Here is a 27,611-nt window from a genome sequence, read left to right as displayed (position 1 = left end):
ACTGGGACAGCTTTATGGCTAAGGCATAGGGAAAGCCTAGAAACTAGGTTTTATTGGGACTCTGCCATCTTCTGAGACCTGATTTAGAGGAGAAGTGAAGGAAGCTGCAAAAATAATATATATAGCAAATGAAAGAAAGGGGAAGTTGATAGTAATGAATATAATTCATAAATTAGGAATTGTAGAAAATTAATAAGGGAAGCCAAAGGATACAAGGAGATTTTTATGGCTAGCAAAGTTAAGGACAAGAAGAAGGAGTTTCCTAAATATATTTGTAACAAAAAGAATCCTGACATGGTATTCGTCCATTATTAGATGGAAATGACAGATTTATCAATAATAATGCAGAAAAAGCAGAAGTGTCCAATACATATTTCTGTTCTGTATTAGGGTTAAAAACAGATAATACCATCACCAAGCGATGAGACTATAGCACTCTTTCCATTCTACAAGTATCTCTGGAGTATGTTAAACAAATACTACTAAAATTAGACATTTTAAAATCAGCTGGTCCAAATAACTTGCATCCAAGGCTTTTAAAAGAGCTGGCTGAGGAACCTGCTGGACTGTTATTGTTGATTTTTCAGTAAGTCTTGGAGCACTGGAGAAGTTCCAGAAGACTGGAGGAAACCTAATGTTGTGTCAATGTTTTAAAAGGGCAAATGGGATGAGGTGAGTAATTATATGTCTGTCAGCCTGACATTGATCCTGGGCAAGACAATGGAGCAGCTGATACAGAACTCAATTAATAAAGAATTAAAAGAGGGCAATGTAATTAATGCAAATCAACATGAGTTTCTGGAAAATATATCCTGACAAACTAACGATCTTTTTTATGAGATTACAAATTTGGTTGATAAAGGTAATAGTGTTGATGTAATATACTTAGATTTTTGTAAGGCACTGGAATTGGTACCAGATGACATTTTGATTAAAAAACTAGAACAATATAAAATTAACATGACACGCATGTTTCAAAGCCCTGTCTACACTATGGGGAAGGGTCGACCTAACATACGCAACTTCAGCCCTCCGGCAGGTAGTGAAAACCTGCCCATATATAGTCTAACTGTAGATCAGGAATCATCACTGAGTGGGTTTGTTTCCCATGGGATCTCCCAGGGATCAGTTCTCAGCCCTACTCTATTTTACATTTTTATCAATGACCTGGAAGAAAACATAAAATCCTCACTGAAAAAAATTGCAGATGACACAAAAATTGTGGGAGTAGTAAACAATCAAGAGGAGAGGTCACTGATTCAGAGTGATCTGAATTGCTCCGTAAACTAGGTGCAAACAAATATGGCTAAAAGTAAATGAATACATCAAGGAACAAAGAATGTAGGCCAGGCTTACATGATGGAGAACTCTATCCCCGGAAGTAGTAACTCTGAAAAAAGTTAGTGGATAATCAGATGAACATGAGCTCCGAGTTTGACACTGTGGTCAAAAGAACGAATGTGATTTTGGGATGCATAAACAGGGGAATCATGAGTAGGAGTAGAGAAGTTATTTTACCTTTGTATTTGACAGTGGTATGAGCACTGCTGGAATCCTTTGTCCAGTTCTGGTGCTCACAATTCAAGAAGGATGTTGATAAATTGGAGAGGGTTCAGAGAAGAGCCACGAGAATGATTAAAGGATTAGAAAATGTTCCTTATAGTGATAGACTTAAGGAACTCAGTCTATTTAGCTTAACAAAGAGGTTAAGGGATCACTTGATTACAGTCTATAAAGGGGAAGTTCATGTGGCACAAATAGTTAATAATGGGCTCTTCAATCTAGCAGAGAAAGATAGAACATGATCCAATGGCTGGAATTTTAAGTTAGCCAAATTCAGACTGGAAATAAATTATCTATTTTTAACAGTGAGTAATTAATCCTTGGAACAATTTACCCAGGGTCCTGGTGGAGTCTCCATCATTGACCATTTTAAAATCAAGATTAGATGTTTTTCTAAAAGATCTGCTCGAGGAATTCTTTGGGGGGGGGAGTTCTATGTGTCACGGGGTGGACCACTGACCGCCTGACAGGTGCCTCCTCCTAGTACTCTTGGGATTAGCTCGAGGCCGATGCTCCTGTCCGTGGTTTGCGCACAGTCACTCTGTATCTGCTGTCCACCTGCAGCCCCTCTTGCAGCCTCAGGAACCACAGTATCCTCTTCATGGCTCAGCCCTCTGGCCATGGCACTGTCCACATTCCCCCTTCTGAGGGAGGCTTAATCCTCAGTAGCCCTAGGCAGTCTCCCCATTCACTGCCTCTGTGCCACTCGCCCACCCTTTTCTCTGGGTTCCAGCCCAGGGACCCTCAGCTCAGCAGTTTGGGCCTTCTCTCTCTGGTCTTACTGCTCTATCCCTGGGTTGCTTCCTCCTACTGGTTCCCCATGTCTACATGGGCTTACCAGTTCCCAAAGCCTTGGGGGTTCCTACCTGCTCCTGAGGCCATTTCAGCTCTTCTGGTTCCTACTCCCTTCTCCCTGGCCCCACAGCAGCTGCTGCCCCTCTGGGTCCCACTCTTGCCAGGCATGTGTGAGTTTACATAGGGGTAGAGTCTCCACAATATTTCCACTAGCCACTCTTGCTCCCCAGTTCTGCTGCCCCTGAAATTCGGTACCTCATCTGAATATCAGGCTTTTAAGAAATCTGTGCCTCCATTTCCCACCTGTAAAATGGGGATCATCACAATTTCCAACCTTATAAAGGCATTGTTAGCATAATTCCATTAATGTCTACAGTGTGCTCAGACAATAGAGAGGTAGGGCTGACCTGGCTGTGGACTTGATTACTGCAATATACATGCTAAATAATAAGAGTAAATGCATGTAGCTCTGTCAGTCCCAGGGACAAAGTCCCACCTTGTCTCTCTAATAGTAAATACAGGGTGTAGAAAATGTCTAAATAATAAATTTAATTGCTAGTACTTTTTAGCCTGGAAGAAATATATTTTTAAAAGCTTTTAATAGGATTCTTTTTCTTTTAAAATTATATAGTAGGGAAATGAAAACAAAATCAGCATTTAAGAAATGTACTTTTTTGTGCTTCTCCAACTCAAATTTGGTTTTTAAATATTTTGATTTGGAAGAAAAACTCCTTTTCTTAACCAGGCTACAAACCTCACAGACCTTCTGAATTAAACAACAAAAATGGTGGGAAATGCAGAACAAATACTGTAAAAAGTATTTGCCTTGTTCTCATGTATAATAACATTGTACTTGGCATTTTCCACCCAAGAAATCCAGATCATTTGATAAAGGTGACCAATAAAAATGTCAATAGACCTTAATGTTAGAGGTTGTAGCATGATCAGTTATTGCAAGTGTGGATACTAAGATTGTTATTATTATTTTAGCACAGATGCTTCCCCTTTAGGTGGCTACACAGAAGATTCTTGTTCGTTATGAGGCTGATGTGATAAATGACAGAGATCATAAATCCAGACACAGGTTTTACTTAACACCCAAGTAAGTCCAATCATTAATATAACCAAACAACATAAAGCTACAAACAGAGAGATAGCTCTTAGGACTACAGACATACTCATGTACTCCTGAGAGTCACGGAAAACAAAGCTAGAGGAAATGTGTCAGTGGAGCACATAAGATAGTAGGTCAAGAATCAGTTGATAGCATTTCAGGAGCTTGATTTACCCAAATGTTAGGGGAACAAAGTCAGATCTTTTATACCCATCTTTTATGGGACACATGGCACATTTGTCAGGTTTCAGGGTAGCAGCTGTGTTAGTCTGTATTCGCAAAAAGAAAAGGAGTACTTGTGGCACCTTAGAGACTAACACATTTATTTGAGCATAAGCTTTTGTGAGCTACAGCTCACTTCATCAGATGCATTCAGTGGAAAATACCACTGAATGCATCCGATGAAGTGAGCTGTAGCTCACGAAAGCTTACGCTCAAATAAATGTGTTAGTCTCTAAGGTGCCATAAATACTCCTTTTCTTATGGCACATTTTACTCTTTCTATGATCATAATGAACTATTCCTGCCCAATGTCCGTACGTAACTTTTCAGGTGCTTGTCACCACAATCATACTTCCACTCACTGACTGAAGCAATTTGCGTCAATCAATTTCTTAATAAATCAGAGACATTACTGAGGTTCAATTGTCTAATTACTGGTTTCAGAGTAGCAGCCGTGTTACTCTGTATCCGCAAAAAGAAAAGGAGTACTTGTGGCATCTTAGAGACTAACAAATTTATTTGAGCATAAGCTTTTGTGAGCTACAGCATTATAACACCGATCAGTGTTATTACAAAGGCATAATAGAATCATAGGTCAACAATGCTTTCTCGTTAGAATTCCTGCTTAGGTTGAGACTAGAAATGCCATGAGAGCCACTTTCTTCATGGCACTTCCCCTTCTGTCAGTTCACCTGGAGATGAAGAATGAATGAAAATGAAAAATAACGAGGAAGGAGAGAGGGAAAGTTAATCAGACGTTGTACTGAATTTTGGTTCATTCTGCCCCTATAGTCCCTGGGAAGCAGAGAATAGCCATAGTGCTACGTATTCTGGCCACCCCCCTCCCCATCTGTCACCCTGCACCCAGGGGCTGGGAATAGGGCCAGTCCTTTACCAGAATAAAGCAGCACGTTCCCAGCCTGATGGAACTAAAGTAGAGTATAAAAACAACAAGGAGTACTTGTGGCACCTTAAAGACTAACAAATTTATTTGGGCATAAGCTTTCGTGGGCTAAAACCAAACTAAAGTAGAGTGTGTTTCTTGTGCACTGAGTGATCCCTTTACACTCTCTGCACAGGGAGCTACCTCCACACACTTTAAGGCACCTCTATGCTGCCAGAGGGGTATAAAGGGGCCTTAGTGTATCTAAGAATCTGCCCCGATGCGTCTCATGGCAATCCCACTCCCTTGCACTCCAGAATCCATTTCAGAGACAATTCATTTCCTCTTGTGTTATAAGGGTGGGGGATAAAAAGAACCCAACAACCCCTACTTGTGTCGGATGAGCAAATGCGAACACGTCTGATCCACGCTTGGTTGAAGTGGCTGTTTGTTTGCCGCATCTCAGGATTTAAAGGGTAGCCAGCCTCATGAATTCTGAGAGTACCTGGTTAATACAAACTGAGAGGAGTTTGCAAAACTGCTCGAGTCTCAAGCAGATCTGATTGCACTGCATGTGCCTGGCTAATTGGCTGCAGCCAACACGCCTGCCTGAATCCCAGTGAATAATAATAACCCACTGGAGTAATTTTCATCTGAGGGTCTCAAAGTGTTGATAGGTGTTATTATCCCCCTTTTACAGACAGGCAATAGAACCATAGCACAGTAAGTGATTTGCAGAAGGTCACACAGTGAATTGTTGCAAGAGAACTCAGATATCCTTTCTCCTTGAATTGGGCTTTAACCACTAGACCTTGCTCCCCACAGTGAAAACATTCACCCTCGTTGCTCTTCAATGAACATCCTCCCGGCTCAGTTTCCAGACTTGCAAATCAGGGTCAACGAGTGTAAAGCACAGAGCCATGATGATGTCAGTAGAATTCAAGCCAGTTTACACCCATTGAAGAGTGAATCTATAGGAACAGCCACAGCTATCTGAGTGTTTGGTGGTGGCTAGGAGTAAGCTGTGCTCTACCTTTGCCATTTCCCCCGTGCGAGGAGTGATGCTGGTGTTTGAATTAGATTATGTGGATGAATGAGAGTTTCCTGTCTGTATTTAAACAAAATCATGCAGATAATATCTTCCATTTGATCTACTGCATTTCATGCTGAAGAATCCGAACATGATTTCTGCTATATAACTGAAGCATAATATGATCACGCCATGTGTTATTCAACAGCTGCCATGGTCCAGAGGTGGGTGAAGCAATTCCTATATTAAGGTATTCCATGAAAAAAAATCATTTCACCCACTGCCGGAATCCAGCCACTGCTGGACCGTGACAGCTGTTGAACAGCACATGCCACTTCTACACAACCACTTTATGACACGAAGAAAAACACTGTATCCAATTGAAACTGCTGGGGCAGTTTATGGAAGCACAATGTAATTACTCACATAGGAATTTGACCAGGGAACTGATATGAATAAACCTTCTTTTGTCAAAAATGCCATAGGATCTTTAATAATCCACATAGGTTTTAGGATCTTGGTTTTAGCACTTGCCTGGAATAGAGTTCCTTGCCCCCAGGACCATGCTGAGACACTGCGTCGGTACAGCCACACACAGCAATTGTCAGTGATTTATCCTGTCGTCATGTCATTGACTGGAAGAAAGGTGCATCTCCGCCACAGAAGCAAGGTGCTTCAAGATAGCCAGTTCTGACCTACTGTGCCACACCCCATATGCCAACCACTGCTGCCCCACCTACATCCTATTAAACATCTCAGCTGCTGCTCCCCTTACAAGAGGTCCCATCAAGGCTGACAGTTAGTCCACCACACTCTATCCTCCTCCTTTTTTTCTACAGTAGCCAGTGGTGTCCTGGGAGTGGTTCAGAGTTATCTCAGAGCTTGGCTCCAAGGGAGACGTGTCTGCACAGGCCAGTGCTTTAGGAATGGAACTCCCTACCCAAAACGGAGGTGACAGGGGTGCATGGGGAAGGCAGGGAGGAGGAGAAGAGTAAAGGGACAGAGAGGATGGTCTGGGTTGAAAGCCACCACCATCTGCTTTGCAGAATCAGCCAATTTTTCCTTCACCCTCACTTCCCATGACCATTTCATAGTAGAGAATCCATTGCAGGTGGAACACCCATGAAGCAGAGGGCTTATGAAGTCTTATCTGTAGAAGCAAACACCCTACTGCAGTTACTTAGTGGGAGTGCACAGGTGTGTCACAGGCCTACAGTAGAAGTTTGGAAAAAGTCTGCTCTGAATGGCAAAGGCTTGGACTTCCCACTCCTGCACAGACCTTTGAAGAGTCTGTGAGAGGTTAATTTCTGTTCATGCTTTCAGACTTGATACAAACGTGTGGGTTTTTTTTAAAATAAATTTATTTCCAGGAACAACTTCCTCCCCCCCCCCCCCCCGCTCAGCAAAGCCCTTGACTTCAATGGGACGTAGGCACATGCTTTAAAGCTAGGCACGTGTTTAAGGGTTTTACCAAAAAGAGATGAGGTTTAGACATGTGCTTCAATGATTTGCTGGCATGGGTATTACTCCAGGCATTAAAAAGGGGCACTAGACAGTACTGCATTTTTGATTAGGTATAAGCTGTAACTCCCCCTTTTTTTTCTGCATAGCCTAGAAATAGAACTGGTAGAAAAATTTCCAAGGGAACCATTTTCCTATAGGAAAATGCTGATTCAATGAAATCGAAACATTTTGTGGGATTGTGTCAATTTAGTCAAATTTTTCAGTGGCAATTATTGAAATGTTTCATTTTGATTCTTGTTAAATTATAATTATACATAATACAAAAGCCGACTTTCATGTTGTAAATTATGATCTGATCTAGCATAAAAATCGAAATGATAATATCAAAATGAAACATTTCTACCTGATTGAAATGAAATGTTTCGATAAGGTTGAAAAAAATCCCGAGATTTTGACTTTGGGTTTCGAACTGGGACTAAACCAAATTTTGATACCTCCGAATTTCCCGTGGCATGGAAAGCTAATTTTTTTACTAGCTATACTGATGAGATTGAAGATCATAAAGCATAACTGAATATGGCAACAACAACTTACCTGACAGCTCCTGTAACTGTCATTTCGTCATGGGCTATTTTGTATGTTTCAGCGAAGGAAATGATGTCTCAGATAGTTCCTATCAAGAAGGCAAGGTTAGCTGAAATGTTTATCCAGACCACTGACTAAGGCCCTTAGCCAAAGCACTTAACCACATGCTTAACTTAAAATCCCATTGATTTCAACTGCCTTCAGTGGAACTAGTTGTTTGCTAAGCTAAACATGTGCTAAAGTGCCGTGCTGAATCGAAGCCTTAATAAATAATAATGAAGACAATTAAAGGGAGAAGAGAGAATCTGTCAATGAAAAAAATATATGACTTTCAGGAAAAGGAAAACAGACTTAAAATCTAGCAGTGACAGATCTAACCTGGACTCTGATTCACCTAAATATTTTTTCATTTTGCTGATCACATGAAAGACACACTGACAGAGTGTGTTATTGCTGTGATACAGCCAAAGCTATAAATAGAGGAAGGTATCGTATCACCTTGAACTCTCTCTCTATCCTTTTGAACTCAAGTTTCAAAATCAGAGCTGGCTTGTATTGTTTTAACACATCACCAGCTATTAAAGTCTTTAGAAGACAATCTAAAAAGCCAGATGTCACATTCTGTGGTGCAATTCAGACCAATAAGGGTTGTGTCACTGTTGCCCTGCAATCTGGGTGTCTTATGGTGCTTTGCTACTGTAGCTGTCTGCCTGGGATGCTCACAGCCAGCCCGCAAGCATGCAGATCACACCCTGAATGTCTGTGGGCTATGCTGCCAGACCTGGTTCAGCAGCTTTGATCCCAGCAGCCTGTCTACAACCTTACTCTGTCTTCTACCAGCCTCGGTTACAGCCAGCAAGGGAACCCCAACACACTCCCAATCCCAAATTTCCCCAAAACCGTGTGCCCTGAAGTGTCCAGCACTCTACTGGACAGCTGAGAGAAATAATAAGGTTTCTTGCTCCGCCAAAGACACAAAAGCACATTGCAGCTTATTAACGCAACTGGGGTAAATACCTGCTTCCCTGCAAACACAGAACTGAGTGGTTTATAGTAAAAATAATACAATTTTATTTACAACAGGACATAGGTTAAATGATGCCAAGTAAAATGACGCACAAGCTCTCTGAAATTTGGCTTGATTCCTTCTCTCTCCTGTAGCCATGTATGACACACCTTGGATAGATAACTGAAACAGCTGGATGTTTATGATTTAGCCAGCGGACAGAGTACTAGTAGCAGTTTCTGTTTACTTTACAGATCCTTAAGCACTTGCTTGCATTGTACTGTCTGTGGGGCATCTCTTGAACAGGTGGCATTTGCAACCCTATATTCAGGGAAACTTTCTCCTCCTGAGATCTTATAAATTCCACATGTGCAATTGCAGCATCTGTGATTCATCAGCAAATTATAACCCTCTGTAATTAACTGTTTCAATGCTGCAGGTGCTACAGGTAAATTTATCCTGGGTGTTGCTCAATGTACCAGAAATAGTATGGAGTTCCACTGAGATATTAATGGTATCTTGTAGGAGCTTCAAAAGAATCCAGATAAATGACACCAAAAAGCTGCTGGCCCAGTGTTGCAGGGCTGTTAACCATGATGCTGCCAGTCATGGTATGGATTACTGGAACCTCCATGGGAGAAGAATAACCCGTAAAATCCCCCAAGCAGAGTTTCCTATGTGAGAGGTGGAGAAGAGCTGAAGACTCCATGAAGTCCGTTCAGGGCCTCACTGTTGCTAATTGAATTAATGTGGGAAATGCTCAAATACTGTAGTAATGGGGATGAATACAAGACCCCTAGTTAAATTAGACATCACAACATCTATCCATCATTCCAGCAGCACGGGGACACAGTAGATCTATCTATCAATCCTTTCCTGTCGAAAAGAGAAATCTGGTTCAGAAAACAAACTAAAGTCCTTAACTCTATAGCTGGCCTGGACAATGTCACAGAAGAGATGAATGCAATTTCTAGGAAATCTGACCCGGCTATATCCCTTTCTGGTCCATAAAATATATAAAGAACAGCTTCCACAAGAGGGGCTGCATGCTTAGGCATAGAAAGGCTTCCTGTTAGCTCACCTGGCAGCAGGCCCACCAACGGGGGGCATAGGGGGCAATTGCTCAAGGGCCTGCGTAAACTAAAAGGGCCCAGGGGCCCCCGGGTACTGCTGCCACTGCCAGCAGCACAGTCAGGGTAAGACAGGCTTCCTGCCCACCTTTGCTCCACATCATTCCCAGAAGCAGCTGACATGTCCCTGCAGCCCCCGGGGAGGGGGTCTCTGCACAATGCCCCTGCCCCGAGCACCAACTCTGCAGCTCCCATTGGCTGGGAACTGCGGCCAGTGGGAGCTGCAGGGGAGGTGCCTGCGGACAGCGGTGCACAGAGACCCCCCTTGGGCCCCCCATCTAGGAGCCACTGCCAGAAGGGTGTGTCGGTCACTTTCAGGAGCCACCAGAGGTAAGCGCTGACCCCCTGATCCCCTTCTGCACCCCAACACCCTGCCCCAGCCTAAAGTCCGCACCCCGCACACAAATTCCCTCCCAGAGCCCACACTCCTCCCGCACCCAAACTCCCTCCCAGAGCCTGCACCCCACACCCGCTCTCACAACCCAACCTCCTGCTCCAGCATGATGAAAGTGAGTGAGGGTGTGGGAGAGCGAGTGACGGGGGAGGGTGGATGGAGTGAGCGGGGGGCGTAGCCTTGGAGAAGGGGCAGGATAGGGGCGTGATCTCAGCGAAGGAGCAGGGCACGGGGCGGGGCATGGTCTTTGGGTTTGCATTATTAGACATTTGGCAACCCTACCAGGTGGGCACGTGAAAGCCGTGGCCATGCCGGAAGAGCACACCCAGCAGCACAGCTGGCAGATCACTGGGCACCAGCCAGTGCAGGTGCAGCACCCAAATGTCAGGCAGACCATGTCCGCACGGGCACGGCTTGTGCATGCGTGGGGACCCATTGACTGTTCTGCCCTGGGGCCTGGAATTCCTGTCAGCGGGCCTGCCTGGCAGACACTCCGTCCTTAGACCAAGTGGATACAAGTTTGATTCTTGGCTGTGGTAATATACAGAGTGTAAATACTGCAAGAGGAGCTTGGCTAGGAGAGTCTATTAACTGCATACATCCAAACTAGTGTCTCGTCACTAGCTAATGGACACAACTTCAGTTTCCCTAGTGAGTCCAGAGGCAGGAGCGGAGGGGTGTGTGTGTGTGAGAGAGAGAGAGACAGACAGACAGACAGGGTTTTGCTATTCACCTATTCATCCAGAAAGGAAGAGTCTAGCAGTCAGTTAAAAAGTAAGATAAGGCTATAATGATTTCGTGGTCAAATGGGCCTCATAGCCATCAGCTAGCCCACCCAGTGTGGCCACATTTCATTGGTGGGAGTAGAAGTCAGGACCACAGGGCTCTTGTGCTTGAGCTAAAGGAAAATCTCCAGTAGTTGTAGCAATATTAGGACATATTTGATCCGTGTGTGTCAGTTATGAGGTGACATTCAGATACACTTCTGAGTTCTGTAAGACATTCCACCGAGTAGAACCCAAATCTAACTATACTCACCACATCACGTGTCCATGAGCATTTCATCCTAGTGCATATGGTGCACTACCATATTGGAATGTTTCAAGGACCATTAAAAAACCTCACCCAGTTTTGTTTCTACAGCCCAGCTACTTTGTTATAAATTGCTAATAGAAAATGGTTTGACATACGAGAAAGGTTCAGGTGATGTCAAGGGAAGGCTACTGGTACCTTTTTTTGGCCAACAACTTTATTACTGAGTTCCAAAAATAATCTAAAAAGCTTCCACGTTAATACTGTTTTGGTATTTCAAGCCTAACAGATCTGACCAGATGAGTCTATTCAAAACTAGTTGTTTGTGATTAAATGGCATTAGTTAACAGTGCGCTATTAGCTGGTAGCTTAGGAAGATGATTTATAGCATTAGCAGAGCAAATAGCTTGCAAAGAGCTCCAGATCCAGAAAAATTGTTTCTGCTTTTTGTATGAACCAAGAGTCATTGCTGGAAGTATTTTTTTAAAATGCAGTAAAATACAACTCTAGGGCATGCTCACGTAAGTTAAGTGAAAGTGCTTGTGGGATCTGGGGACATAAGCATGCTCTAGGTTTTATCCTGGACCCACTGTATATGGGTGAAGTACAGCTACTAGCTAGCATGAGTAGCCTAATGTTTTTTCCCTGGTATCAGTGCTGTAAGAGGGGATTTTCAAAAGCACCGAAGGGGTTTATATGTAGAAGGCCTATGGACTCATACACCTAAACCCCTTAGACACTTTGAAAAATCTTCCCCATAAAAATATCTCCCTAATGAAAATCCCAATATAAGGCTGTCATTTCAGGAGGCTTTCAGCACTAGAGCTGTGTGAATAACATTTTTCAATTTACTGGCAGCTCTGAAAAAATATTTACTTTTGGGTCATCATGAAACTGCTTTTTATTTCAGACTTTTTGGAGAGTCAAAAAGTTGTGGGGGGGAAATTGTTTCAGGTCAAACAAAACATTTCATGTGGTTTCTGTGTGCTTTTACCTGTTTTTAAAAAAATAAAGCCAAGGAAGTTTGGAAATAAAGGGCTAGATTCACAAGGGGATTTGAGGTGCATAACAGAGGAAGTGGCTCCCTTTTACCCACAGCTCAGTGGTTAGGACACATACTGTAGACATAGATTTGAACCCTCATTCTGCAGCAAAGATGTGAAAAGTTTCCTTTTTTTCTAGGTAAATGCCCTAACTACCATCCTATTGGATTTTCTAGGGTAAACTGTCCCAGCCTCCTGTTGAATCTATGCCAGTTTGTATAAATAATTAAATTGTCATTGGAGCACAAACTGGAACCCAAGTGCCCCCAACTCCCCAATCTCACATGAGTGACTGGCCCCTCAGGTTATGGAGTCATTTGCACTCTCTCTCTCTCTCTCTCTCTCTCTGGCTGTTCCTCAGCATCACACTGAAGCATCAGCACTCAACCCCCCTAAAGACTTAAGCAAAGGAGGAGTCCCATAGAACAATCAGCCCCACGCATGGAGCTCCATGGGGGTTTTCACTGGCATAAAGTTACTTGCTTAATCAAGTCTTTGTGGGATCAAGGCCTTACGGGCTCCATCCTGCAAGGAGCTAACGCTCCCACTAAAGCCAGGTTCAAGGTACAAAAAACCAGGCGTATGGAGAGCACGCGAGGAGGTGAGGGGAACATTGTGGGCCCGATCTTGACTTCAGAGGGTATTGAGGGTACAGGAACGGGCCCTATATCTCATTCTAAAATCCCCCAACACGCTTAAATTATTAGCCAAAACCCACATTCAATGACACAGAAGCATATTTATGATGAGGATACAGAAAACACAACAGGGGAGCCGAGACCCAGACCATCACATGCTTACATTAGACAGTGAATAATTATTAATTAATCCTCCACCAGACTAATAACGGGCCTTCAGTTCATGCCAGAGAACTCCCCTACCAAATTGTTCCCTCATTACCAGTAACGGCCAATTTAGAGGCTGTGTTATTGCAGCAGTTTTATTAATGTCACATTCTGAAGGATACCGTTGACATAAACAGTCATAAGGCTATAAAAGAGGGTTGCTGTATGTATTAATAATGTATTTTATAGTGCAGTTTAATATTCTGAGTCTAAGCTAATGTGCTTTATAATCAGAAGGGGGGGAAGAGAGCTCATCCATCATTTTTACATATTCTCACAGTGGCTAGCTAAACAGCATCACAATGATGTATATGGGTATAATATGTTGTTGCTTAATAACAAGATTTTTGTAACACTATTAGTTCTAATTTGTTCTATTGCCTTCTAATAAGCTCAGTAGTACGTTTCTAAATGATTTATAGGTTCCTTAAGCAGGAGGTTACAGCCCAGTGGCTTCTGCGATTCCCCTTCCTCGGTGTCATAAACGTGCAGTGCTAGTTTCAAGACAGATCATGGGGGGAACAATGCTGTAGGAGTCAGACGAGACCAGCAGTCCTACTGCACACACCCAGTGTTTGGTTTGTCTTCAGCCTCTTTTCAAGCCCATTTGTTAGTTGTCCTCTGGCTGAAGATATAAACAGGGGCGAGGGTTTAAAATTATGACATGAGAGGAAGGGTGGTTCAGTGGCTAAGGTGCTACTCTTGGCCTTGGGAAACTTGGGTTCATGGCCCTGCTCTGTCCTAGACTCCCTTGGTGACTTTGGGGTGTTTACTTAGGCTTAGCTCCTCCAAGGTATTGAAGCACCTTGAGAATCTGGGCCCTGGTGCCTGAGTGAGAATCATAGCCCTGCCCTGCCCCTCTGGGTGCTGAGAGGATCAATATATTGAAGACCATGAGGCACTCAGGGTATGTCTATACTACCTGTCAGATCGGTGGGCCGCAATTGATCCAGCGGGGGTCAATTTATCACGTCTAGTCTAGACACAATAAATGGAGCCCAAGCACTCTCCCGTCGATTCCTGTACTCCAGTGCCGCGAGAGGTGCAGGCAGAGTCGACGGAGGAGCGGCAGCAGTTGACTCACTGCAGCGAAGAAACCACGGTGAGTAGGTCTAAGTACGTCGACTTCAGCTACGTTGTTCACGGTAGCTGAAGTTGCGTAACTTAGATCGATCCCCCCCGCCTAGTGTAGACCAGGCCTTTGTTACTATGATAAGGGGGGCCATGTGAGTACCGAAGCAATACTTTTTTTCGCTCCAGTACCTTATACTATGTGTTACCCCGTAATATCATGCAGCCACCTCACTAGCATCTCGTGGTGGCCAAAGGTCACTCAGTGGCACCCTGCCCTTGTTTCTCCCTCTTTGGGGCTGTCATAAATATAAAGGGAACAGTAAACACCTTTAAATCCCTCCTGGCCAGAGGAAAAACCCTTTCACCTGTAAAGGGTTAAGAAGCTGAGATAACCTCGCTGGCATCTGACCACAATGACCAATGAGGAGACAAGATACTTTCAAAGCTGGAAGCGGGGGAAACAAAGGGTCTGTCTGTCTGTGTGTTGCTTTTGCCGGGACCAGAGCAGAAATGCAGGTCAGAACTCCTGTAAAGAGTTAATAAGCAATCTAGTTAGATATGCGTTAGATTCTGTTTTGTTTAAATGGCTGATAAAATAAGCTGTGCTGAATGGAATGTATAGTCCTGTTCTTGTGTCTTTTTGTAACTTAAGTTTTTGCCTTGAGGGATTCTCTATGTTTTGAATCTGATTACCCTGTAAGGTATTTACCATCCTGATTTTACAGAGGTGATTCTTTTACTTTTTCTTTAATTAAAATTCTTCTTTTAAGAACCCGATTGCTTTTTCATTGTTCTTAAGATCCAAGGGTTTGGGTCTGTGTTCACCTATGCAAATTGGTGAGGATTTTTATCAAGCCTTCCCCAGGAAAGGGGGTGTAGGGCTTGTGGGGATTTTGGGGGGGAAAGTCATTTCCAAGTGGGCTCTTTCCCTGTTATTTTTGTTAGACGCTTGGTGGTGGCAGCAATAAGGTCCATGGACAAAAGGTAAAATAGTTTGTACTTTGGGGAAGTTTTAACCTAAGCTGGTAAAAATAAGCTTACGGGGTTTTTCATGCAGGTCCCCACATGTGTACCCTAGAGTTCAGAGTGGTGAAGGAACCTTGACAGGGGCCCTTTAAGGGCTCACAGTTCAAAGGTAGGTTCAAACAATCCGTACAAGGGGTCCAATTTGTTTAGACCTCTTACATACTACGCCCTCTCGGCCTCAAGCAAGTCAGCATCTCTCTCCTGATTAACACACGCACAAACACTCTTCATCCCAGCCCGTCTTTACAGGCTCTCCCCGCTTTCTCCCACTCTCTCCTGCTTCTTCAGCTTTTCCCCACTGACTTAGGTCCTTATAGGCATCTTCTTGCTCCTTGCAGTGTCTACAGACCTAGTTGCATTTCTCTAGGTTTTAGCGCTGCTTTGTGGGGAACTGCCTGAGTCCCCTCCAGGTGGGGCTCATTCTGTATTCAGGTTGTCTCAGCCCCAGACTCTGCAGCCCATGGGGCAGGAGACCCTGTTACCTATCCTTTGTGGATGCAGTAAACCACAACAGGCCTCTATGCCACTAACAGGCCTGAAGGGTTGCCTCAAGTATTGAGATCTTGAAAAGGACATAGGCCTTCTTTTGGTCTGCTGCACGGGGACAAATTTAATCCTGTGTGGTTTAGACCTGTCTCAGTTCCTTGTTTCCTTTTAGGCTCTGTCTACACTAAAAATACAGCTATACCAGGGAAACTGATTACAGCACCACGGTCTCCTGAGTTGGATACAACACAGTTAACAGTCGTAATGTGGATGACACTTTAACTGCCTCCGAGGATGGCTGGTTCTTGTGGTTAAGGCACTGGGCTGGGACTCTGCTCTAAGTTAAGTTCCTGGCTCTGCCACAAATGTCCTGGGTGCCCTTAAGCAAGCCATGTAATCTCTTTGGGCCTGATCCATAGCCCACTGATGGCAATGGGAATCTCTCCATTTAGTTCAGAGGGCTTTGGATCAGTACTTCAGTGGTCTCCAAAGGTTGCTAATGTCTATGGCTGTCCAGTGGCCTATGCTCAATGAGCTAGGTGGTCTTGGTCCAGTTCCTTCTGCACAGGCTATCCACATCATAAAAAATCACCATCACATCATACATTTTGTCAGCTGAGACCTAGAATTGAATGGTCCATCTGCCATTCAACTGCCATTCAACTGTTGAGGAACAACTGCTCCTCAAAGATGTTCCCTTCAGCTCAGGGTTGTGAAATAATGTGCTCTGCCCATCCTTATTATTATTATTTATTTATTTATTAGGTCTCTCGATTAATCGCCGTTAACTCACACGATTGACTGAAAAAAAGAAATCGCAATTAAAAAAATGACGCTCGATTAATTGCAGTTTTAGTTGCACTGTTAAACAATAGAATACCAGTTGAAATGTATTAAATTCTTCCTGATGTCTTTCTACATTTTCAAATATATTGATTTCAATTACAACACAGAATACAAAGTGTACAGTGCTCACTTTATATTATTATTTTTATTACAAATATTTTCACTGTAAAAATGATAAACAAAAGCAATAGTATTTTTCAGTTCACCTCATACAAGTCCTGTAGTGCGATCTCTTTATCGTGAAAGTGCAACTTACAAATGTAGATTTTTTTTGTTACATAACTGCACTCAAAAACAAAACAATGTAAAACTTTAGAGCCTACAAATCCACTCAGTCCTACTTCTTGTTCAGCTAATCGCTAAGAGAAACAAGTTTGTTTACATTTATGGGAGATAATGCTGCCCACTTCTTATTTATAACGTCACCTGAAAGTGAGAACAGGTATTCATGTGATACTTTCGTAGCCGACATTGCAAGGTATTTATGTGACAGACATGCTAAACATTTGGAGGCCCCTTCATTCTTCGACCATCATTCCGGAGGAGAGGCTTCCATGCTGATGATGCTTGTTAAAAAAATAATATGTTAATTAAATTTGTGACTCAACCCCTTGGGGGAGAATCGTATGTCTCCTGCTCTGTGTTTTACCTGTATTCTGCCATATATTTCATGTTGTAGCTGTCTCGGATGATGACCCAGCACATGTTGTTCATTTTAAGACCTCTTTCAGGGCAGCTCTGACAAAATGTAAAGAAGGTACCAATATAAGATTTCTAAAGATAGCTACAGCGCTCGACCCAAGGTTTAAAAATCTAAAGTGCCTTCCAAAATCTGAGAGGGACAAGGTGTGGAGCATGCTTTCAGAAGTCTTAAAAGAGCAACACTCCAATGCAGAAACTACAGAACCTGAACCACCAAAAAAGAAAATCAACCTTCTGTTGGTGGCATCTGACTCAGAGGATGAAAATGAACATATGTCAGTCCACACTGCTTTGGATCATTATCAAGCAGAACCTGTCATTAGCATGAATACGGGTCCTCTGGAATAGTGGTTGAAGCATGAAGGGACATATGAATCTTTAGCGCATATGGCATGTAAATATCTTGTGACACCAGCTACAATAGAGCCATGTGAACACTTGTTCTTACTTTCAGGTGACACTGTAAACAAGAACCAGGCAGTATTATCTCCTGCAAATGTAAACAAACATGTTTGTATGAGCAATAGGCTGAACAAGAAGTAGGACTGAGTGGACTTGTAGGCTCTAAAGCTTTACACTGTTTTATTTTTGAATGCAGGTTTTTTGTACGTAATTCTACATTTGTAAGTTTAACCTTCATGATAAAGAGATTGCACTACAGTACTTGTATTAGATGAATTGAAAAATACACTTTCTTTTGTTTTTTACAGTGCAAATATGTGTAATAGAAAAGATAGTGAGCACTGTTCTGTGTTTTAATTGAAATCAATATATTTGAAAATGTAGAAAACATCCAAAAATATTTAAGTAAATGGTATTCTATTATTGTTTAACAGCGCAATTAATTGCACAATTAATGTTTTAATCGCTTGACAGTCCTAATTATTATTATTGTTATTATTTATTTTGTACTATGCTATTACTTAGGGGCCCTAACCAAGCTCTGGGTCCCATTGTGCTAGGCATTGTACATAAACAGTAATGTACGGTCCTTGCCCCAATGAGCCCACAATCTAAATAGGTAAGACAGACACAGGACGGCATATTGGATGTGTTATTATCATCTCCATTTTATAGATGGGAAACCTAGCCCAAGAGAGATTGTTATTTATTCAAGATCACAGAGTAAGATGGTGGCAGATATGAGAACTGGACCTCCTGAGTCTCAATCCAGTGCCTTAGTCACAAGGTCATCCTTCCTGTCTTCTCTCTGTCTCTCTGATTTGTCATATTTGTTGAGCTCCCACTAACGTAGGACCTGGGTACTAAACACAATCATTATGATTTGCGTGGAGTTGTCTATAGTGGACTCTGCTCTTCAACTCCGCTCTCCCTGTTCATTTCAACCCCAGGGAAGCAAAGATCTGTGTGACATTCCAGAGGATGACGCCAAGGGATAGGTGTGGAGAGATCGACTGGATGATGAGTTAGTGTGTATGTAAGTACCTCTTGCATGCTATAATTTTGTATCAGATTGGGCAAGGTGAAGCAGAGACAAGAAGGGGTCATACTTTAAAGCCCACTGAGTGGATAAGAGAGGATTAGTGGTAAATTGTTGACACCCAGCCAAAGGTTCCATTTTCCCATCACTCCCTTGCAAGGCAATTGTTCCTGTGCCACGCAAATGACAGGCTTTTAACCGTAGCTGCAGCCATTAATTTAAAACAAAGAATGGCTCTTCAATTCCTAGGCAGTGTAACACATTGTTTATGTCAAATGGCTCTGATTATGGCCATCCCTCTGCAGAGATGGACAACGTTCTCCCTGTTCCAACTAGCATGTGGCCCTGGAAGACATTCTAGTTTCAGCACAAAGGTTTATAGCTGTAGTTTATGGCAATTGCTAGTGATTTATAAGCTACATTAGTTTCCTAGAGTGTGTTTAAATATATTGAATTCTAATTGGAGATGGTTGGAACACCACCCCGAAATAACAGATGCTTGGAATTTAAGTCAGGGGCCAGATTCTCAGCCAATGTAAACTGATGTAGTTCCCTTGACTTCAAAGATCTTGCCCCAGGAATTTTTCTCTAGTCCCAGTGAATATTCCCATTAGGGTGTGTCCATGGAGGACTGACTAGAATAGGGAATATGAGTGGACAGTATCTGGAGGCAAATCATTCCTTGCCTTTGCAGCATGTGATTTGCAAACATCCTTCAATCCCATGCACCTCCTTGCAATTTGCTTTCATTCCCATCCCCAGAAGCAAGTTTGGGACCCAGCTTTTTTCCCTGGTGCCAATATCATTCTAGCCAGAAACCCTGAATGGCCTGGTTTTCGTCTCATGAATCTTTAGTTCACTAAATCCTCAACATAAAGATGAAGGAGCCAACTGGGATCTTTACTGTTAAAGAAGGGGAGGGCCCAATCCTGTTCTTGTTGAAAGGCCAGACTACCTCTCAATGTGGTCCACTTGGTCCAGGAGACTAGTAGAGACATTAAGGAGCTGCCTGCATGCATCTGTTCCAACCCTGATCACTACCTAGGCGCATCTTAGAGCAGCCTAGAGACTGCTTTATGTTACGCTAGCTGTCTATGGTCCCCAGCTTGCCAGCTGAGAATTGGTAACGTGCAGTTGCATTCTGCCCTGCCCCTAGCATGCCCTGCCCCTCTCCTGAGAGATCTTCTTTTTCCCTTTGCATGCTCCTTATGCTGAGTTTGGTGGGGAATGCAGTTGGCATAGATGCCAGTTTTACACTAGCTGAGAGCCCTCCTATGGCAATTCTCAGGGAAGGCCAGATCCTGGCTCCATGCCACCTGAAGGGCACAAAGGGGCTCGAACAAGAAGAGACAGAAATGGCTCAAAATTTTTATTTAAGTGGGCGCAGGATCAAAGCCAAGATTTCAGTGGATCAAGGCCAATGTTAGTTATTAGAGGCAAATCCCTCCACATCCCAAGAATACAGCTGTTGTCTAATGGATACAGCTAACAAAAGTAAAAAGCCATGCAGAGGGAAATGTTCCATTATTTATTTGACAGCTAAACTGCATAAAGACTTGTTAGCAAGTTAACATTCTGGGCCAGCTACTTGCTCTTGTAGTCTTCGAGGAGTCCAATAAATTATCAGGCAGAGATTTTTCAATATTTCTATTAGCTGGGGGAGCAGCTGCCACTTTCCCCAGTGTTGCACTCCGCATAATTTACACTGCAACTGAATTGTTTGGCAATGTTCCTTCTCAAAGAGGCCACTGACAATAAATGAGTGCACTATCGTGATTTAGACATTTTTATTTGTTTATAATCTCCCTCCCTGCCCGGGGGGTTGTCAACAAATTCAGTTTTTGTTACGTTGTCAAGGCTCTGATGTCTACTTTCTTGTAAATTCTATGTCTTACTAGAGTGCTCCTTTGTTCCTTTCTATGGTGTGATATAATAATAATACCTTCCACTGGTATAGCACGTCTCATCTGAGAAGCACTTGGCAAACTTTAGTTCAACCTTGCAGTGCTCCTGTGATATTCCGCTGCTATTGTAACTAGGGCCAGATTCTTATGTCACTTTGTGCCTTATCCTGCAAAAGCCTATACACATGGTTAGCTCTGTGCATTTGAGAACTCAGCGGTGCTGCTCACATGTATGAAGTTAAACATGCGTTTAAGTCTTCACTGAGTCAGGGCCTTAGAGAGGAAGGATGCTCTTGTGGGTGAGGTACTGGACTGGGACACAAGAAATCTTGATCAGTTCCTAGCTCTGCCACAGGCTTCCTGTGTGGCCAAGGGCAAGTCACTTAACCTCTCTGTGCCTCGATTTTCCATTTCTAAACTGGGGACAATGATGCCCTTTGTCTATTTAGAATGTAAGACCTGTGTTTGTACAGCACCTAACACAATTCTGAGCTCCAGGCAGGGCCAGATGTCCAATTAGGCACAGTAGGAATATGTCTAGGGGTGCCGGTGTTCTAGGGGCACCTAAAAGTTAAAAAGTTAATACATACAGCTCCCCTGCCGGCGGCTGGGCTCCTGGCGTGGGTGGATGGCCGCCCAGCATGTGGGGCTGGAGCAGGGTGAGCATCCGAGTCAGCCCTCCTGGGGAAGCTGTGAACCACGGCCCAGCAGGGCAGCTACTGAACACGCTGGGAGTGTCCCAACCTCGGCCACCTCGCTGTCTCTGCCCCATGCAGGGGAGGGCGAGGGAGGGGCGTGGCCAGTGCCCCATTCACTTGCACAGGCAGATCTGGGCTGGGAGGGATGGAAGACACCCATCGGGGAGAGGTACAGTCCCCGCCTTGTGCCTCCCCTGGGGCAGGTGGGCTGTGCCCCAGCTCAGGCTGGGAGTACCATGTGTGGTGGAGAGTCTCGTGCTTTCCCCAGGAGCCTGTGTTTATATTTCCTTTCCTTTCATTTTTTACAGAAAACATGAAGGTCAGCTGTAGATGGGGCAGGGGGGGGGCTGAAGATGATGTGCCTAGGGGCACGTAAGGTGTAAATCCGGCCCTGCGTCTACGCACTCCTGCAAAATAAATAATAATAGCTTCGTCAGAAGCAAATCAGGAAAAATTCCACTGGCTCCGATTGGTAAAGGAGATCAGACTCTGTCCTTAGACTGTCAACTCTTCAGTAGGGCCTGTCTCCCTGAGACTGATGCTTTTTTAACTCATGAGGGCCTGAACCTGCAAGGTGCTGAGCACTTCCAAGACGTGCTGAGCCCCCCCCTCCGTGCCCATTAAAGTCAATGTGAGTTGAAAGTGCTCGGCACTCCTGGAAAGCACGCAGGCCCAAATTCGCAAAGAAACTCAGGTCTAACTTTCAGCTGCCCAGCCACCCAATGGAATGCTCAGATCTTGGGCTAGACAATGAATGGAAAGAGACAGGCACCTAAGAAAGGGATCCACAAGGCCAGCATGCTAGGCAGGGAACCGCCTAAGCTAGCCAATAGCAGATGCTGAGAAGAAGGGTATATGCTAAGCTCAACCCTCTCAGGGAATTAGATACCTAAATGTGGTCTGCAGGGAGGCACAAAGGGAAGGGGGCAGGGTCTACCCTGGTGAAAAGTGGACAGGCCAGGCCTCCTCACTGGCCTAAGCCCTTTCTTGCAAGAACAGTGGCTGTGAATGCCCAGCACCACACTGATGGCTGAGAAGGAGAAGCCTCTTTTATAAACTTTAGTCCAGTGGTTAGGGCTCTCAGCTGGGATTTGGGAATCATTCTTGTCCACATGCTTGTTGACTGCCTCAGAGAATTCCAATCAATTGGTGAGGTGTTTTCCCTTTACAAAAACCATTTTGATTTTTCCCCAACATGCTGTGTTTTTCTATGTATCTGATAATTTTGTTTTTTTACTAATAATTAATAATGATTAAGTGGTGGGATTTTGATTTCAAGGTTAGCCTAAACTGCAGCAACGCTCGTAGAGAACATATTTTATCCATAGATCTCAAGGCACTTTACACTGGAAGGTTTGTATTATTATTCCCACATTACAGATGGGGAAACCGAGGCACAGAGTGATGGAGTGACTTGCCCAAGGTCACAGAGACAGTCAATTGCAGATGCCGAACTCAGATCTCCTGACTTCCAGGCCAATACCCTATCCTTTGGACCATGTTGTTTAACGTCATAGAGTTCGGCTATTTTCTGAAATTTCACATAGAACTAGCAAAAGAGTGATATATTTTTTCAGTGTGTAATGAACACTTAAGTGTTGGTTTAATGTCTGATACACTCCCTGTTGGGGCACTCCATCCTGCCTTTCAAGGGCAATGAACTGGATGATCTAATAGATCTTTTCCATCACTGACTACTAACTCCCCTTGAGCCTATAATCTTCTCATCTAAGGATATCTCCCTACACTCAAATATTCCATAAGGGAAAAACAAATGTTCCCTATATATCTGTCTGATCTGAAACCTTCTGGGACAAACCCATCTCTGGTATAACTCAGTGTTTCAACTGAATGCTTTACACATTACAGAGCTTTAAAAAATGTAAACGTATAGGGCCAGATCCTCAACCAGTGTAAATCAATGCAACTCCATAGGTGTCAACGGGAGTTTTGTCAAGTGACTTCAGTGGGCCCAAGATGTCACCTAATACGAATATGAGCATATCAATGCTATAGCTAATGGGTCTCAAATGTAATGACAAGTTACCTACCTCGTCGACTTTATTTTTTCTCAATAGCCAAAATAATTCAGATATTGGGCTTGATCCATTATTTCATGTGCACTCCGAACTGAAGATCAGGCCTGTTAGCTGTAGCTGTTTAAAGCAGCAACATCAAACCGATGGCTCTAATCATGTGAAGCTCTTTGGGGCCCTGCATGACATTTCTGGATGTTTGATTAGAGCTCTTCTTGCTCTGCTTGATAGAAACAAAGCAGCCCATTGAGCAAATGGGCTGGAGCAGGCAGGAGCCCTTCCTGCCCCACTCATGAGCGAGGAGAGGGGTGGTGGGATGAAAGGATTAAATGGATTCAGAGCAAGCCCATGGTATTGCCCTGTGGGGTGAGTGGCAGGTCATTGCATCAGCATGTGACCATGATACGTTGTGGGAAGCGTTGCAATGCATTATCAGGACATCACCCCATCAGTGTTTGGTGGTTCTGTGCGATTTTTGGGTTGCCAGATCTCCAGATAACATTAAAGGTCTTGTGATATTTTTTAAGGAAGTCCTGGCCCCGCTGAAGTGAATGGCAAGACTCCCACTGAACTCAGCGAATCCAGGTTTGTACCTTAAAGCTCCATCTCCTGAATTCAGGTGATTGTGTGAGCATCTCAGCTTTCATTTCAAAAAGAGAAAGTTTCTAGCCCTCATGGCTGCAAAGAAAAGCTTGAAAACATGAACCCCAAGGGCTCATAAAGGACAAATAAAAAGAGCCCAATATTTATTATAAAAAACAAACAAAAAAACCCTCATGAGTTTTAAGCCTGTCACATGATTTTTGGGTGATAACCCAGAACTTCTGAATGCTCACAGCTGGTAATATGCAATGTCCTGCTTTGCTTCCAGAATGGCTGTCTCACAAGCACATATATGTGCCATGGGCAGATTTCATTGTAGTTAAGGCTCCAAATTGCCTGGTGAGCAACTTAGTGTAACATAGTGATGGCTGGAACAGATCATCTTTTAATTTGTGTATTGGAAAAAGGCTGATTTGGGTGGCAAAACGAAATCCTCAATCAGGGCTGATTAAGAACCAAGTGCCATTTTGTCAAAAACATGAAAACCAAGGGAAGCAGCTGGATCAAAGGTTTAGATTTGGGTCTGTTGCTAATTTAATTCTCTATATTTGGTTATAAAACACCAGATTTTTCATTGCTTTTATTAAAAACAAACAAAAAAGGCTCCTACCCTCCTCCAACTGAATCATTGCTGTAGTCCAGTGCAGCACAAGTGTAACAAACCAGTGGTTCCACCCAATCCATTTTAGCAATCAGTGTGGACAGCAGAACATCCTAACACAATCCTACAACAAAGGCCCAGAAATTCATCCGATGTAAATCAGCGCAGCTCCATTGATGTCAATAGGAACTACACCAATTTAAACCAATGAGGATCTTTCCCAGTGTGTGTGAAGTTCAACTTCCATAAGCAGCCCTACAATAACAAACCAATATCCACAGCCCAACACTCATGAGTAACTCTACGAGCTTAAACCAATGTGCCTGATGAAGAAAAACAACATTCAGAAAGTAAGTTTTCATTCCCACCTTACTAAGGAATTCAGCAGCAGTATGAAAAAAAATATTCAAAAATGGTTAAATCTACCATAGGAGTTTCCTTTGGCTTGATTGTGATTTTACTTCTACTTGTTTTACACTGGTGTAACTCCATTGACTTCAGCAGTGTTACTTTGGATTTACACTGGTGTAACCAAGAGCAGAATTGGGCCCTACTTAATTATCTCTTCTTTCAAAAGCTATTTTGCATTTTTCGTATTGGACAGAGCTAGTTTTGCATGTATTGCCTCTATTCTATCATGATGATAGACTGAGGATAAGACAAGTATAGACATATATTTAATAAATTACAAATAAAGAATAGAATTTAAATTAATACACATTCAAATTTCTTTATGCAAGAATATCTACTACTGATTAAACCATATGAAGAGAGCATCATAGATATGGTAAAATAATAATGGCACTAAACGAAGATAATTCTGTATAAATAGGAACAGAGAAATAGAGGAATTGCCATGCTAGTTTAAATCAGCCATCCATCTACTCCAGTATCCTGTCGTCCTGGCCAGTATCAGTTGTTTCAGATGAGGTACAAGGAATCCTGCAGTGGACAGTTATGGGATAACCTGATACCAAGGAAAGTTTCTTCTGGACCCCTACTACTTAGAGGTTGGCTTAAGCCATGAAATATGAGGGTTTATATCCTTCTTAAAATGCTTGGTTATATTTTTTTTCTTTACTGTTACAACCTTTTATATTCTTGTTATCTATATAAGCATCTAAATTCCTTCTCATAAAGTACAAACGTTCAGGACAAGGGATGTGATCGAGTTTCAGAAGGGCCAAAGCAATTTAGGAGCACAAATCCAGTTGACTTTCAATGGGTCTGGTGCTTCTGAGTCTCTTTGGTGCTTTTGAAAAATCCCACTCAAGATTTCCAAAACTGGGTGCCTAAAGTTAGGTTACATATTAACTAAGCCTCTAAATAAGTGCTGAATATTCAGCAACCACTTGAAATCAGGCTTTGTATTTAGGTGCCTTAATGTAGATTTTGGAGCCAACCTGCAGGTACCCAGTTTTGAATATCTTGGCCTCATTAAAATGCCTGGGACTGATCCTGCTTCCCTGTTAATCAATGGGAGTTTTGCCTCTGGCTTCAATAGGAGTAGAATTGGGGCCTAAATAAAATTCAGTCATTGAATCAAATTCAGATCTGGTGCAAGTCTGAATTCAATGGAATTGCAACTGTTTACAGTGGGGCTTAATTTGGACCACAGAGTTGAAACCTCATAAGCGACTAAGCAAGAAATAATAAGATAGTCTTGAGAGAAATTCTCTATGTATAAAGAGGGTGGATATGGGTCTATACCATGTGGGATCTGAACTTGCCTGCACTGGAAGTCTGAGATGTTAAGAGTAAGGTGTGTAGTTTATGGGGGTTTTTGCATGAAGAAGCACTCGGAGGCTGTTGATATATTGGTCATCAATTAGCAGCTGAACAATCACTGACTTTCATGAACTCTATTAAGTTTTGTTCCTGGACTGTATGGGGGCTTAATGAAACCTCCAAGAGAATCAAAACTTGAAGGCACTTAAAATCAAATGGCTGTCACATAACTTTTCTTCAGGAGACCCATTTAAGGAATGAAGATGAAGACAGAATTAAAAAACTAAGGGTGGGACATGAATGTCACTCCTTTTTAAACTCCAGAAGCAGGGCAGTAGTGGTGCTAATCCACAAGATACTAACTTTTCAGTGTATTTCAGTCATGGTCAGATCCAGAGGTACATAATAACTAAAGGCATTTTCAAGAGTGAGAGAATAATTTTGGGGAGTGCAAATCATCCTAATGATGGGAACATTTATTGCAGAAATAACTGACATTATTTCAACAGAGTTGATATCCCAGTGGTACTAGGAAGAGATTGAAATACTGTCATGGATGATATCATAGACAAATCTCAGTGTTTTAGGTGGAATCTTCAGGTACTGTATTTGCCTGTACAATATTGGATATTGTACAAACTGTATAATATTGGATATTGGACTAGAGGATATTTGGAGAATGCAGCAATCTAGGAAGTGTGACTACACATTTCTCTAAAATTCATGTATCTTATTCCAGATTATATTTTGTTATGATATCTAAGGCGTTTGCTCCTGCATGTCTAAAGGCAGAAGTTGGCAATGTCATCATCTCTGATTATGCTCCAATTTCTCTTCACATATATACTGGTCATAGTGCTACAAGATCCTCAAAATGGAAGTTAAACACACATCTACTTAGAGACCTTGAATTTTTTTGCCTCTGGCCTCAATAGGAGTAGAATTGGGGCCTAAATAAAATTCAGTCATTGAATCAAATTCAGATCTGATGCAAGTCTGAATTCAATGGAATTGCAGCTGTTTACAGTAGGGCTTAATTTGGACCACAGAATTGAAACCTCATAAGCAAGTAAGCAGGAAATAATAAGACAGTCTTGAGAGAAATTCTCTCTATATAAAGTTATTAAAGGATCAAAGAAAACCTAAAATAAAATATGAAAGTCACTTACAAAATGTCAGTTGTTCATATATAATAGAGGTTCTCTCATTAGGAAATTTTACCTAATGACATTAAACTGTCCATGTATATATTAAACTGTCCAGCAAAATATCTTCTTTAAATGAAGACAAAATTCACACACCATTCCTGCATATAGATTAATTATTTTGTATTAAAATAATTTGCCTCTTCAACCTAGCC

Source organism: Dermochelys coriacea, chromosome 1 (genome assembly GCF_009764565.3).
Source record: "Dermochelys coriacea isolate rDerCor1 chromosome 1, rDerCor1.pri.v4, whole genome shotgun sequence".
In the NCBI taxonomy this organism is placed as follows: Eukaryota; Metazoa; Chordata; order Testudines; family Dermochelyidae; genus Dermochelys; species Dermochelys coriacea.
The sequence above is the reverse complement of the archived record's forward strand: the minus strand, read 5'-3'. Positions refer to the sequence as shown.